This window comes from Mytilus trossulus, chromosome 4, assembly GCF_036588685.1.
Source record: "Mytilus trossulus isolate FHL-02 chromosome 4, PNRI_Mtr1.1.1.hap1, whole genome shotgun sequence".
Taxonomy (NCBI): domain Eukaryota; kingdom Metazoa; phylum Mollusca; class Bivalvia; order Mytilida; family Mytilidae; genus Mytilus; species Mytilus trossulus.
Genome location: NC_086376.1, coordinates 32,260,668 through 32,276,253, shown reverse-complemented (window position 1 = coordinate 32,276,253; position 15,586 = coordinate 32,260,668). Strand labels below are relative to the sequence as shown.

The 15,586-nt window shown below is 31.2% G+C and overlaps 1 protein-coding gene across 6 annotated transcripts in view; it reads right to left on the bottom strand.

Annotated features, from left to right (window-relative positions):
* LOC134715124 (semaphorin-1A-like) overlaps positions 1 to 15,586 on the bottom strand; it is an 82,449-nt gene that overhangs the window by 35,415 nt on the left and 31,448 nt on the right. For 5 of the 6 annotated variants that reach the window (XM_063577056.1, XM_063577060.1, XM_063577061.1 and 2 more), the window contains exon 3: positions 5,484 to 5,553. The exons of the other annotated variant lie outside the window; for it this stretch is intronic. The gene's annotated coding sequence lies outside the window, so the exon portion shown is untranslated. The remainder of the gene's footprint in view (positions 1 to 5,483; positions 5,554 to 15,586) is intronic. 6 annotated transcript variants of the gene reach the window in all.

Genomic DNA, 15,586 nt, shown 5'->3' with positions numbered 1-15,586 from the left:
CTAAATCATTGCCAATTTGATCTATAACTAAAAATGCTTAAAAAACCTCAAGATAATGAACATACATAGACACCAATAAACAATTGCAATTTTAGTCCAAAGTTTCCATCATTATTGTGAAATAAGGGTTAGAATAAGTAAAAGTTTAGACTCAGTCACTTCTAACACATATTTCATCTTTTGAGAATGCAACAAGTTCTTGACCAAAATCATTTTGCAAAAAATCTGTAATAATTACATTAGATGTAAGTTTCATTATAATACGTTATTCTGATTGGCTAACATGTTATTCCGTGGACAATTGCATCAGACAATAACATTTATCATGCATGATGACAAGAGGTCCCACAAAAAAGTGCACAGGTCAATTAAATAAAACTGGATAAAAATCGTGTTTTCATGATTTAAGCTAAAAAAATGTAATTATAAGTATTGAATACTTCTTTTTGAAACTTTATAGGGTTGTAAAAGCGTTGACCGTGCGTACATTTTTAGAATGAAGCGCTTCCGCGCTTCATACAAAATGTACTTCGGTCAACGCTTTTACCACCCAATAAATTTACAAAAAGAAGCATTCAATTCTTAATTAAAAAAAAAATTAAGATTAAATTAGGCAATACATGCACTATATACACAGATATTTATAATCATGCAGATGACTACATGTATTTTGGACCTTTAAAAAAGTATCTTCTTATTTAGGTCTAGAATTTTTACGAATGTGCTTTGACAAAATAAACAAGACTTAATTAGATGCATAAATATCATGTAAGAAGACAAAATATCTATATTCAGTTCACTGGTATTTGACCTATATAATAAATGCAAATTTAGTGTCCAGTTGATCATCTTGATTTGCCAATTAGTTTTCTGGCAGACAACATGTAATTACAACTCATCATAAAATATAATGCTATGATTACCACAAATATGATATCGATTTGTTTTTGTCAAATTTTTGATGGTGTCGTTAAAATATGATTAGTTATCTATATTCCAATCTGTCAAAGCCTGACATGGTGTTGTTGTTATATATGTCCGAACTATAATGATTTTTCCCCGTCATAAAAGAACTGATGTATATCTTTCCAGGGGTATGACATCAAGATCATAATACGATGGTCCATAAAACTTGGCTGTGGTGTCAAATGACTTTGACCTGAACAGGAAGTGGACTGGGCTAGAAATTGTCAACAGCAGACGACACGTCCAGGGACAAGCAAATATGGAAAGTCATAAAGATGACCACTGATTGCCAAATATCTGGAAGGTTTTTGCAGATATTTTGCCCCACACTGCATGATTTGCGTCACTACCTGGTTAATATAAACCTTCCTTGATCCCTCCAATAAATTATGGAAATTTTATAAATGTTTAAATTTCAATTCACTTGCTTTGATAAGAGTTTCTTTATCAAAACTTAGATGATTTTGATGTCATCATAAAGGGTTAAAGTCATAATTCATCCAAGGTTGAAATTTTATATTCCTATGCAGTGGTCTCTATTTACTATCAGTAAGGTAAACTATCTTTTTTTAATAAAACAAACAAAACTGTACTTAAATCTTGTGGAAAAAATAGTCCAGTTAACTTGTCAGAAATTGCCTCGAGGCCTTGAATCTGAGGTCTTAGTATACATGCATTCATCTATGACAACAAGACAGCTGACAACAATTTACAAATTTATAACTGTACTTTAAAATCTTTATAAAATTTATCATTTTTCTCCTTTCCTAAATAATTAGATGACGTCATATTATACCAACAGAGACAGAATGATATAGTGTTGAATGGATGGCCCTACAATCTGTATAGTAAATCAGCCTTCAGTCCTATTTCAGGGTTGCTCGTGTTCTGATTTCAACCATATACTGACCTCAAAAACAATGAATGAATGATAACAGAACTGTGATCTCATTTTCATATGACAGTCCATGATATAACTTTATCCTTGAACAGCTCATGGTTTCACTTATGGCCATTGGAATCTGCTATATATAAAATTTTACAGAAGAAAAATCCATTCTAGCAATCATTTGTTTTGCAAGGCCACTGATAGAACTTCCCATGATTTCTTAAAATCTTAATTTTCAGGACAAAAAGTTTGATAAGAATTCAATGTTAATTTTTCATTTGGCAAACAAAAATTGAAACAAGATGGTAAGATCTCCTACCAGTATTTCAATTCCTAATCAAGATCTGTGTTGCCATACATTTCATCAGAGTGTTATGTTTATACATTATTTTAATAAACATGTCACTCTAAGCAATTCCAACTGTATACAGAATCCAGGTAGATTTGAAGATAAATTGAGGTATAATTTTGTGACACCAACATGGGGCCTGCTCCATTCTTCGTTATGAGTATGTTATGTGCAACTCATGTTAGAACATTGTGTTACATTAGGGAAGAAAAGGACTCCTTAAGCATCATTTGAGAGGGGGGGATAGGACTTTTATCGGGACTCCGGGATCAGATGTTTTTAAGCTCGGGATTTTGGGATTGACCCTTTCCGGATCCGGGAATTTTTTTTTCGAATTTCGGGACTTCGAGATTACGTGTTTTTAAGCTCGGGATTTTGTGATCAGGACCCTCCTACCCTCCATCATTTGAGAAAAGAAGGCTCATTCCACATGCATGTCAGGGCTTAATTTTCTACTCTACCCAGATCTCAATATCCTTCATTTTGCTATCTCATCCAAACTCCATTTGAATTTGCATTTAATATTCATTTTTTTTTTTTTTATTTAACCCATGTCTATTCCTTGGGGTTTCTATGCCAATATTTTAAATCAATCTTTGGGTTTTGAATTTAATAACTATACAGGTCAGGTTGACATTGCAAATTCATTTCCCTCTTCACTCTATGAACACCCATTCTCAAATGAAATTGAAAACAATAATCAAGAAATCATCATCTATTTCTTAAAAATTTGTTCACATATTCAAAGCTTTAGAATGTTCCATCAAATTTTATTTTAACATGTTTCTTGTCAGTTTCTACTTCAAAAACCTCTCAACTATATAACAAACATTGATCTAAAATTAAATTTAACTACAGAACTTCAATCCAGTTTTCTCTTTGCTGTCTCTCCATAAATTTGATTACCAGTGAAACATCATTGAACCAAGAATGGTATTCCAATACAAGTAATTGAATTACAAAACAATAAACCTCTTTTTTATTTCTGTCGGAACTTTCAGAGAGAGAAATCATCTGAAGAAATCGAGAGTTTTTCTCACACAAAAGAACATTTCCGAAGCAGTAATTATACTAGGGAGTTTATTATGTGTTATTTCAGACATCAGTAAGTGGTAAAAGTTCCGGCACTGTAATTTTTGCCAACATTTGACAAGAAAACAGCCATATGAATTGATATAATTTTACATGCAACTGTTAATTTTAAGTATTAGCCAAGAAATACTCATTTTATTGTAAAGTTGTGGTGAAGCGATAATTGGTTTGAAAAATCAATACAAAAAAATCAGAATTAAACTATTATATATCATATATAAAATCTCCATGAGATCTACACCTGGCTTTAAACATATTCCCAAGTGTAAAGAAATTTAACATCCACAATATATATTTTGTAATATTGTGTAAAAGTCTTTTGTACGACAATTAATGGAGGGATTTTAAGATTAAATCACGTTTACCAACATGTTTAATACAAATTGGATAGGATTAAGCGTGGATCTTACAATATGGTTTTCTATCTGCTAGATTTGTACTTACTTAACTATATACATTATATTGACAAGGATGAACAAAACGGGATCATCATTATTATAAAGATTAGTAAAAGTTACGCCAAAGGCATTTTGCATATTTGATCACTTGGAAAACAAAAATTCTTAAGAAACTACGGCTGGTTACCATTATTTTTAAGATGCTTAATATTTATTACAAAATCAATGTGGTATATTTCAGCTTTTTCTTACTGTTATGAACAATACTTCTGATCCTGAATTATTTCCCACTGAAAACTTTAAAATAGGCCTAATTTACCACAGGGAATAGTTGAACAAATGTCAAACAAGTTCTAAAACTATTTTGTTAAAAGATTTTGAAAGAATATCGCTCAGGCTTTTTTTAAAGCAACATTAATGTACATGTAAACAAAACTCAATGTTTCCAAAGTCTATAGATGAGATTCTTCCCTAGAAGGCATGTAGCTTGCCACAGGAAGGGACAAAGCCATGTGCTGACTGAAAGAAAAGCAGAAAGGTAGATGAATTGATATCAGAGTCTGCGCCAAAAACTTTTTTAACTACTATTCCGAAGACCAATATCCTGACATTTTTCTTATTGGTCCAAACAAAGTTTTGCAAAAACTTACTAGTCTGAATGAATTAGTCTGGGGCATGGGACTAGTGGCTAACCTTGCAGACTAGTTACCTTCTGTAGAAATGATGTACCAGACTTTACTTGTAATGGTCGAAGTGAAGTGTGATATTAGACAGTGTAGAAGCATCAAGAGGAAAGACACTCAGTGACCTCTCAGTTTCAACTGTTGTTTATACTGCTATCTTGAACAATATTAAGCAACAGAATGAATCATGACTATTCCAATAATCTATAAGAGCAAGTTTAACCACAAATCTCCTTGATTTTAATAAAATGTAGAGTTTTTAACAAAGATAAATGCATTATGTTTTAGCAACTCATAGTGTGAATATTTGGGTTTTTTAAAAATGCCGACTGATTACCATAAAATCTGCTCTTTGGTTGGGTTGTTGTCTCTTTGACATATTTCCATTTCCATTCTTAATTCTATGATTCTATGTTCATTCTATTTGTTTTCAGTATGTGCTAAGTTCAAAACTTTCAAAGATTAAGATTTAACACAGAAGAAAATATGTTTTGAACTAACATATATTGAAATGAGCAGATTTAAAAGTTGATCGACATATTACAAATGTACCTAATTTGAAACTAAATGCAATTCCAACTCAAATGTCCTATTTCATTGTTCAATTAGGGTTCAAAATAATCTAAATATCAATGAATTAATAAGCCAACGTAATGTGTCAGGTAGCTTGGGCACTCTAAACTGTGTAAATAACAACCAAATTGTTTTTACAATAATTTGTTATATTTTTCTTGAAACAGCTTACATGTGAAGAAAAAATGTGAAGAGAAAAAGAAAAGAATCCACACCTTCCAAAAAAGAAGTAAAACTGACCTTTCTGTCATAAAATTGGTTATTTGGGGAATATTGATTTTATTTTTAATTCGACGAACTCTCATCGATATTTAGAGAGTTGATAGCTAAGGTCTTTTGGTCTAACAAGTTATAAATTAAAGTGTATATTTGTAACTCAATAAAATGAAACCTAAAAAATACAAAAAATAAAAATAAAGGGTCAAAGTGACCTCTACAATGTCAAAATTATCCTTGGTCAATTTTTAAAAACACTTTAAAAACAGTCACTTGAAAAATTAAAGAATTTCACACCTAAATTCAAAATAACATACCAGAAAATGGCATGCCCCCAGTAAACATGAACATATATGGCCACAGGCTTAATTCAGAGTCTCCTTCACCCTGCAAGTAGAAAAATAATACAATATCCTGACGAAGCAGATTTAAAATGTCCACTCAACCAACTAACCAGCTTAATTAGTGAAAAGGAATATAATATCACCTGTTTTAAGGATTACATCTTACTTAACTATCTGTAATCATTCTCTTAGTCCACAACAAGATTACTTAATCCATTGTCGTCACTGTATTGCCCCCTTTTTAATTTCTTTGTATGTCAAGATGGGTTTAAATTCTTTACAATAAATTCTGATTATATCTTTGTTTTGTTTTCATTTGACACTTGCACCCCTTCTCTCTGCAATGTTTCAAAAAACAAACTGAAGAGTTTATACAAATTTCAAATATTGTTTATTATTTCTGTTCAGTAAGAAATAAATAACCCAATTTCTTGCTGTGCAGTTTGAAATAACAAACGATAAAAACATTTAAAGTGTTTAGACTAAAAACATTATAAACCTTTCTATACTCTCTGCAGTAACAACAACACACGAGCAAGCCTGTAAACAGCCATCCATGTTAATTATTAGCAGGTAAAGCCTGAGTGTTGAGTATGACTGCAGCAGAAAATGCAGGATAGTTGTTTGGGTAAGATAACATTAAAAAAAATTGAAATAAGTCAGGAATCTGATGTTCAGTGGTTGTTGTCTGTTTATGTGACTCATAAGTGTTTTTAATTTTTTGTTTTTATATAGATTAGACCCATAGTTTTCCTGTTTGAATGGTTTAACACTTGTAATTTTTGCCTTTATAGCTTGTTGTTCAGTTTGAGCCAAGGCCTCATGTTGAAGGCTGTATCTTAACCTATTATGGTTTACTTTTATAAATTGTAACATGGATGGGGAGTTGTCTCATTGGCACAACTGTCCATTCAAGTCACAATTTATAAAAGTAAACCATTATAGGTACAGTCTCTAAGGCTCACGGTCCAGCAGCAAGCTATAAAGGGCCATAAAAAAGACTAGTGTAAAACCATTCCAATAGGAAAACCAAAGGTCTAATCTTTACAAAAACAAGAAACGAGCACTTATAAACCACATCAACAAACAAGAACTATCTTTAAAAAAGATATCCGACGTATTTAAATATTTGAGTATATTCACCAAAACCATGGGGAAATCTCACATGCGTAGGTGCGTTCTAAAAGTCATGTACGTTCGTACAACAAAGTTTACATATAATTGTCCCGAACACAGCTGTCATGGATGCAAAGAGCTATTGGAGAAACAATTATTTTAATAAAAATATAAATCTTTGTAAGATCAAGTTGAAATATTTATAGTTTTTCATTTTCTTTCCATCACAATATAATTAACGAGACGTTTTTTTAAACACAACCAAATCACCCACCATGACAGCATTTTGTCCAATCACAGAAAGAATTTTCAAGCATGCATATATATTCTGTTGCCATAGTTAAGCGTCCTTAAGTTCAAAGGGCACAAACCGAAACTATAACAGCCACTGAACATCAGATTCAATAAATCATGTTTCAAGTTTGAAAACTAACTTGACCAAAAAATTTAGTATATTACAGGATAGAAGAAAGAATACAGTGACAGACTTTCAGACCAGAAAACATAATACCATTTACACAATCTTATGTAGAGGCGGGATAATTAAATTTCATGTTTATATACATTTATTAAAAAAAATTCTTAAACTAATACATTGGGTGTTTCTAATTGATTTTAACCAATTAATGCATATAAAATATGTTTTTGTCTGATATTTTGGCGTCACTTCTCACAACATGTAAATTATCATAAATAAGTGACAGGATAACACTTTAGTATATTTTTATAATTTTGTATAATTTTAACCAAGACATGTGTTTTCTTACTGTGGCTTTAGAAAATGAACTGAATAACTTTTTCATAAAGGATATAAAAAAAACCTACTATAGTACACATCATAAAGTTTTGATATTAACATCACTATAAACACGAGTCTATGAACCATATATAGACATTTTATTTCTTTACACATTTATAGTTGTTTTGGTTTGATATGACACATCTTCATTGCTAGTCCACCTACTACTATTGGTGTTCGACACACAAAAATACACGTAAAAATCACATTTAATAAAATTAACATTGATATCCTTGGTACAAAGTTGTTAGTATTCACAATCAAGACACATGAATTCAAAATAGAAAGTCGTGGGGATTTATATATATCATTTCTCAAAGTCTTAGTAACTTAGTATTTTGAAATGATATGCAAGAACATGAATGGAATCTTAAATTGGATTACATCAAAGTTCTTGTACCAATGATTTATTTGTTTTGTGGTCTTCTAACCTTAACCCTTGACCTGAAATTCGCCAAAACTTTATTTTATCCTAAATTTCATGCAATGAATACATTTTTTTTCATCTTCAAGATAATTTTAGAAGATTAAAAGTTAAAACTACTGCAAATAGTAGAACTCAATCTTTGACTATGAAACAAGAATATCAGAATTTCAAATCTTGAACGGGTCTTTAAATCTCATTTGATATAAAAAAATAACACATTTGAGACCTGTTTTATATATCTTAATTTCTCTTTAAAGTTTTTAACAAGGTTCATGCAAAATAATAATTATAGATTATAGTCTGCATGTTTTGTGTGTGTAGCTTTCAGTGTGCAGCTATTCACAGATCAATATCTCCCTTTCAGCCATGCTCTTTACAACTCTCCCCCCCCCTCCTTTTGTTACCTTAAGTTCTATTTCACCTCCTTTTTATTAATTTCCTCGACTTTATACTTCTTCATAAAACCTCACTTTCTTCTATTTGATTATCTTTTCCCCAATCTTTTACTTATCTCCCTTGAACAAAATTAATACAAGCATATTTCTACAAAATATATTTTTATCAACTTAAAAGTGGTTCACAAGGTAAAAATGGCAATCAAAATAAAATTTTTGAATTTGTTTTTTCAGAAGATGCTTATCATGCATAATCAACTTTTCAACAGAAACGGAGTAAATCAATCATTTTGGAGGAAAGTTGCAATAGAAAATGCAATGTATAAAGTTTCAAGGTATATTGAAAAAAATCAATGTGCATGCATATATTAGGGGGGATATGACCTTTATTGGGACTCCAAGATCGGCTGTTTTTAAGCTCGGGATTTCAGGATTGACCCTTTCGGGATACGGGAATTCTTTTTTTTTTTAACCCCGGGATTTCAGGATCAGGACCCCTCCTACCATCCCTCATATATGGCTATAAATGTCAGGGGGAAATCTCTTCAGATTATTTTCATTGTAACATTTCTGATTGACTTTCAGAGCACTTAACAAAATGAAAGCAGTGGGTTAGAAGTAATTGTTTCTTCAATAATTAATCAAATAAAAGAAAATCACTCTGAAAAATAATTCCAATTAAGACAGCACTTGAAAACAAATGTTTGTATAAAACATAAATTTTAGATTACAATAGAATCGGCAAAAAATATTCTCCTGAGGAGACTCTGATATACAACTAAAGATTAGAAAATATTTATGAAAAATAGGGGATGTTAGACCTATGGGGGATATAAATCTATGGTACCAATAAAGGTTTTAGTGCTTAGACTATATTAACTGAAATCACTGCCATACTAGTGGGAGAGTTAGGCCTGCTAAAAAACATGGTTGAAATCACTGCTTTGTTAGCAAAAGTGATTGTACAAACTTAGAAAATCCTCCGCCTCCCCAATGGAGCTACATATATGGTAAAGTACATAGACTTTTAAAAGTCCAGCTCCTGGCGTAGCCTTTGTGGTTATATTAAAAAGTTAAATGAAAAAAAAACTTGTACCCAAGTGAGATATCCTATCACAACTTTTCTTTAATATTAAAAATTGAAATGAAAAAGTTTGCACCCAAGTGAAATGTCCTATCACTATATTGATCAGGGTGTTGTCTTTCCCTTTGTGTGTGTGTGTGCTGAAATAATCGGTATAAAATTAGTATAATTTAGGTTATCCATCATACTTAAAAGAAAGAAATATCAAAGATAACAGCTAACACACTTGTTTATATAACATAAACAAAGTTTGTTTAATTTATTATATCATAATCATTTTTATTATTTATACATGTTCAAGCAAAAAAAATGACAAAAACTTCAGTACTTGAAAACATGTCTCTTTGACAAATTGCATATTATTTTCAACAGAATATTCTTTATACACCCTGTTTTTATCTATCGAGTGTCAAAAATATCTTGTAAATGATCAGAAAAAGCTTTGATAATAAAAATATAGTTTATCTTTTTGTCTCCACAAAGAAATAGAAAGTTTATGTTGTGAAGGCCTTGTGTCCATGTTTTTATGTCCAGAGCAATGACCACTGGCTATTTAACAAGTGGACATAACACATTAAATCCAGGTGTCAGATGTTTATAAGTATATACTCTGGATATTGATATGTTTAGTTATTACTATTATCAAACAGGTTCATAATGTTTTATAACTGTAATAATGGCAATATTAATTGTTTGTTGATCCAAAAAAGGGATTCAATCCATTTTCGTAATTAAAGTAAACAGTTAATGTTTGTCCAAAGGGGATAATAGAATCTATATTCCAGACAATGAAGAAAGATAATACATAGTTTTATGTCTGGTTCAAATGTCAAGAGTACGAGGCTTTTACTTTCTGGGAATAAAAAAACATTATAGACTTCGGTTTGTCTTAAAATAGCTTTGATATATTGTCTATTTACAGCAGTAAAATGTTAATAACTAAGTGAGGTGTTTAAGTGCCAGGTAACTGCTACGATGATCATAGAATTATATGGGTAAAGGGAAATTGAAGAATTTGTATATTTTTTGTTCAATATATGTCATCAAGAAAAAATGTTATTGTGGGGTAGGAACTGTTTACCCTTCTAGAGTACCTTATATTACTCCCAGTCTAGCTAGTTGGTGTTTCTGTTCAGTGGCAGATCCAGCCATTTCAAAAAGGGGGGGGGGGTCCAACTATATGTCCCCATTCAAATGCATTGATCGGCCAAAAATAAGGGGGGTTCCAACCCCCGGACCCCCCCCCCCCCCTGGATCCGCCACTGCTGTTGCTTAACCTTTACTATTCTCAGTAGTGTTTTGAAGACTAGAATCTTTCTTCAATTAGTCTGTTTGGTATGACATATGTTTTTTTTTATTTCTGCAAATGTATCTTGTCCCTTATTTTAAGTTTTAAAAATACATGCTTATAGATTCCGTGTTAAATGAACCTTGAAAGGACAGTAATTATTAGGGAGGTAAAACTTGCATGGTGTTACCCAGTCCAGCAAAAACTTGATGACAAATGTAAACTGACAATTGTTTCAAATCATTATCTAGAAAGACTCTCCAATCAACAAGTTTAGATGAAATGTACACATAATAATTGGAATATTCTTCTATATGCAGCATTTTTTGAAAATACAATAATGCATGCAAACATTTCTGAATCTTAACAGTATTTTTCTTTAAAAATAATTTAGCAAAGACAATTTTTGCAACATCAGCTAAAAATCTATCTCAAAAGTAATATGAAGTGGTCCTTGAGAAATTAATCACATAAAAGGTACAGAAACTGATCTGCATTGGACAATTCTATTATTTACTTTGATAAACTGAATGTAATTTACAAGATGATGGTCTGTCTATACAACAAAAAGAGAAGATCATGGCCTGTTTACACAACAAAAAGAAACTTGTTTTCTATCAATTATTTCTGTTTAATTTAATCAGTGTAATCTTACCAGTGTTTAGACTGAACAAAAGAGATATGTGACCAGAATTTGATGTAAAAGCTAATTTTATTTGTGTTGGGAGAAGTGGTTTGTGTTTAGTCAGGAGTTGATGGATCTTTTTTAATAAAGGGATTTATTATTTTTCATGCAATCTAAAACCCATGATAAGGGTAACAAGAGATATGTCAAGTTTTAGGTTATATTTAAGAGAAACGCCTGCAAATTCATCTATTAAATAAATCATTTTGTTTTCTAAATAGAACACTTGCATATGCAAACATAATGTAATAGAACTGTTCCATGTTAAACTAAGTTCAACCTTTTATCTTGAAGTGGAGAGGGAGGATGTGATGTAACTTCCATGTTTTTGTGTACGTGTACAGGGGCGGATCCAGGATTTTCAGTTAGGGGGGGGCGCAAATTTTAATTTTCGCTGAGCGCAGCGAGGCGAAAAATTTTTGGAGGTTTTTTTTAGGTAAAATTATTGAAATATTCTTCTTAAGGGGTGAAATGTAGATAGCTCGAACTATTGTGTGTTAAAAAAAGAGAGGAATTCAAGTTTAAAGCTGAAACAGCCTTAATCCACATCTGACAACAATCTACAGATAGACGGGCGGACAGACGGACGCAAAGTGAGACGAGACAGATCACAATTGCTCACCTAACCAGTATATTTTTCAAACGAAAAGTTCTACTTTTACCAGCGATTTTTAATTGTCCTTTCATACTATCTGTTTTTTATTTTTTTTTATTTTCAGAGGTCGTGCCAGACTTCACTGTGTTCGCCACAAACAACTAAATTTAGAATGAGATGCATTTACGCAGATATTTTTATTTACTTGGGATCCCAAGCATACGGTAATACGGTACATAATTCGGCTAAATATTTAGGTTGCAAGGGAGAAATAAATATAGACACAGAGATACAAGTTAATGAACTAACCTTTCGCTTAAAACAGTATTTCTATCTTTCATTACGGATATTATAAAAGAATCTCACCTGCCGACTGTTTTCTAGACCGTGTCATGATGAAATTGTGAAAGTGATTTAGGGATGTTTTGGAACTTCGATTATCAAACAAATTTATTATAAAAACCGCAAACACAATGTTATAGCTGTTTTTACTTTAACAGCTAAAAACCTATTATATCTGTCGTCTGGACCAATATCTATTTATATATGAATTAGTCCCACGATGAAAGCACATTTCAAAGAGATTAGCCAATTTGGTACAAAGAAATATTTACATATTCATAAAACTTTTAACATCATAATCAATGACGATTGTCCTGACATATTTGAATTTTCTGTAGACCGCAGTTTACAGTAAAGGTTGGATTATAAAACTGATATTGTATGAGGGGTACTGTGCCCCAGAATTGTGGGTAATTTATACCATTGGTATTACTATAATGTGTTAACAGTTTCCACTTTTTGCTGTTTTTATTTTTACCATTTCTTCAACCTAGACATTTTTCTTCTAGCATTTGGTTTTAGTAATGAAAATTAGTATACCATAATAATAACTACTCTCTAGAGGTGGGGAACAATTGTAGATGAGAAAAAATCTAACCTTATAGATTCCAAATAATTTGAAACATTTTGACATATTTCTGATTCTAAGTTATAACTATGAAGGATCCCAGGCTCCTTAGTTATTTACTTCTGATGTGGTTTGGAACATCAGGATGCACTTAGACATACATCTGTACTAAGCAATCTTCAACAAGCTTTACCCACCCTTAATTGATATACCCTTTTTACCTAACCCCATTATGAGACAGTTATATGATAATTAGTAGATCATTATGTAACAAATATCATTGTGGTAGAAAAATGAGGTTTGTAAGACCAAATTTTGTGGACAAAATATACCATTGACAAGTAATAATTAGCCAGTAAGTACCTTGTCATACTGCCTTAATGTTCTTATCAAGCCATTCAACTCATATAGATAATTAAATACATTTACGTAGGTAATAAATCAGGGATCAACATTTAAAATGACCACTGGCTAGATGTAAAACTGGACATTATCTATGTGGTTGTATGTTGTTTTTTATTGTTATCTTAATTAGGTCAGATCAAAGGAATTGGCCATAGTGGACATCAAATACAAGCAATAATACAATGTTTAAAGTAAACTAATTTTGACAATACAAAGGACACCTCTTGATATCTTGATGGCTATTTAAGATAAGAAATAAATAATAAATAAACAATTTTTCAACCAATTAAAAGCTTTCTAAATCCCTTTAAAGGGTATTATCTCCCTTGTATTGTATAATGTAAGAGATTGATCTTTAATTTATTTCCAATAAAGTTAATATAATTTTCAAATAAAACACTGTTGAATGAAGGCGAACAATCAAAGTTCTCAAATTCTTAAGAAGGGTGAGGTGACTTGTGGTTAATTTGATTAAATTTCAAAAGTTGTGGCTATTTAGTTCATGTTCAAATTAAAATGTTCCTTGGTGCTATTTCTTTTGAACCTATAGAAAAGATTGATTGTTTTCTTTATCTTTTAATTCATCTTTAATGAATCTAAAGTTTAAAAATAGGGCATCAAGATTCATAATCCAAGCCACATATCACTAATTCACCATAATATTTTCTTTAAAATTAGCATTTGCTAATGCTAGGCAAAGCCATTCATATTAAGTGTGGAACAGACTAGGCCAGTCTTTTTAGGACATTTCTTTACATTAATAAAAAAATGAGGTAACATAAAGCACACAACATTGTTTTAAAACTCAACTTGAATTGTATTATAAATTTTCAAAGGAAACAAACATTTTCTTCACTTCCCCTTTGAAATTACCGGTAATAATTACATTTTTTTCTCAGAAGATGTTGAAAAAAAAATATCAACAAAAAAAACCTCCCATACCCCCAGAAGACAAAAGGTCAGTGCCTTATTCCTGTCCTTCAAAAAAAGGTTAATATTCTTCTTTCAGAAGAATGTGTATTACCTAAATTAAATCATAGCTCAACAGAACCTATATCTTTTTTGATAATTTAAATTTTTACGATCATTTTTGAGACCTAATTAACAAATTTTCTAAATTCCTCTAATATTCAAACACAAACAAACACTTGTGATTTACAAAGAAATGCTATAAAAATACCAAGTATTATGAAGATGCTCCATTGCGATACAAAAACACTACTTGAAAGTTAAATTCTTTTAAGACAGAATCGGTACTTGTATATTATATAACTTAGAGTAAATTCCACAGTTTACATGTTCAATGACGATTGAGAAATACTTAAATAGTTGTAAGCATAATGTTCCTGATTTTTTCTATTTTTTAATTTCATTGAAATTTTAAAAGTTATGAGCTTTTGTTGTTATTGTAATTATGATTTATGGATTTCCTTTGAAGTTGGCAAGATAATTTTTTTACATTCTGCAATTGATTAAAATTTGCATGGTTGCTTTTGACTGAGCTACTCCTGTCTGTCTAAACCTCCTGGTTGAGATAGCTTGAGTGATTTTCAAACCCCCTGGGTAGGACTACACACAGATAGTTTTTTTTTTTAAAAGTAGTTTCCAACCCCCCTGGGAAAGACAGCATACATGCATGGTTTTCAGTAAATTTCCGCCCCCTGTGTCTGATAGCAGAACAGTATCTAATCTTTTTCAGAGAACTTTAAATTATTTTGAATCTTTTCAAATTGCAAGAATCGTCCAACTTATTATGCATGACTTGGAATTCAGACATCCTCAGATAGGATGTCTAATTATCTCTCACTCAGGAGAACCATCCTAAGATAATATCTCATATCATTTTTAACTTAGTTAAACCTCCTCTGATACTACTAATCTTATCCTTCAGATTCTTCCTTCTCTAAACGCAAATTCTGATCCAGCTGCTTTTTTTAACACACATAATTCCTATATATGTAACATCAAATTTGAGAAAATCAGACTCCGGAAGTAAAATTAAGCAGTATCTTATGGTCAGGGTAAATACAATTCATGAAAGAATATACTAACAGAACTTGAACAATATCTGCTTTACTTCTGTTGTGGTGTTGCTGTCTCTAGATGTTTACCATGTCTCTATCTGCTGTCTCCTATAATTGTTTTAGTATAAATTAGGCTGTTGATTTTTTCTTTAATTAGATTCACAATTTGTTATGCACTGACCTTTTAAAGTTACTTTAACAGTAAGAGTTTTGCTCTGTGTTGAAGGCTGTATGGTTAATTGTTGTTGTTAACACCCTTGATCTTTGGCTTTTGTGGGTGAAAACGCATTTTTTCCAATTGGCAATCATTCAACATTTCCTTTTTTTGCTTTATATCTATATTTTCAT